We start from the raw sequence: 1,060 nt of genomic DNA on the forward strand, positions 1-1,060 counted from the left end.
AAAAAAAAAAAAAAAAAAAAAAAAAAAATTTAACGTAAACTGATGTGATGGGGGCTGAGAAGTCTGTGAGTTCGAGGGCCGCCTAAGCCACAGCATGAGCCGCATCCCCACCTCCTCCCCCCAAAATAGATGAACCACAGTGGTTAGTGCGCTGGTTGCTCTTAGCAGGCAAAACACCCATGCACACAAAATAAAAACAATGAAATTTAGAAAAATAGGATGCATTTTAAAAAATGTTTTAAATTCACAGACTGAGGTCAGGAACGCGTCTAGGTATACACACAGATGCCTGTAGTTAAGACACCCCTGTCTCTTTTTCCCACGCTATCTCTTTTGAAACTGGGCGTGTCCTTCCTTTGGAGCAGGGAAGGAGGTTCTCTTCCGCACCAGAGCATCTCCCGTGTCCTCCTCCTTCCTGTCTGCAGGCCAGTTTACTCACTTTACCATCAGTTTCTGGGTCCCAAATGAGACCTACAGTCTTCTTCCAGTCTTCCGAAGTCACCTCGGAGATGCTCTGTGGTTCTACCTTCCTGACTGGCAGCCCTGACCATGCGTGAACTGTGCACATGACGATGGGCCTGGGGGTGAGCAGCCCACAGAAGAGCAGAACTGGCCCTCAAGCACTCCTGCCCGGGTGTTTGGTGGCCTCTGAGGCACCAGTGACCAGGGACAGAGCTAAGCAGCCGTGGAGATCTTGATCTGTCGGCCTTTGGTGTTCTCAGGTGACCGACCCAGTTATGGCCAATGAAACATCAAGACAAGTCCGTTTAGGAGCCCAGTCAAGGTAAGATTCTGTGATGGCAAGACTGAAAGCCAGGGGGAGTCTGAAGAAGCCCCAAAACTCCCGCCCTGGAGACCATGTTTTTAGTTGACCTTAGAAGTCACTGACTTCGGAGGCTACAAGCTGACGGGTCAACAGTCCCCTTCTGGCTTTGTTGTAGATAGCAACAGAGGTCACAGTGACAACGGGGCCTGCTCAGGTCTTGAAAGCCATTTTTTCATTTCTCTCTCTCTCTCTCTCTCTCTCTCTCTCTCTCTCTCTCTCTCTCTCTCTCTCTCT

The 1,060-nt window shown here is 49.5% G+C and overlaps 1 protein-coding gene across 3 annotated transcripts in view; it reads right to left on the reverse strand.

Annotated features, from left to right (window-relative positions):
- Pced1b (PC-esterase domain containing 1B) overlaps positions 1-1,060 on the reverse strand; it is a 538,744-nt gene that overhangs the window by 463,377 nt on the left and 74,307 nt on the right. The window lies entirely within an intron of this gene.

This window comes from Alexandromys fortis, unplaced genomic scaffold, assembly GCF_014885135.2.
Source record: "Alexandromys fortis isolate MF-2015 unplaced genomic scaffold, M_Fortis_MF-2015_v1.1 scaffold_28, whole genome shotgun sequence".
Lineage (NCBI taxonomy): Eukaryota > Metazoa > Chordata > Mammalia > Rodentia > Cricetidae > Alexandromys > Alexandromys fortis.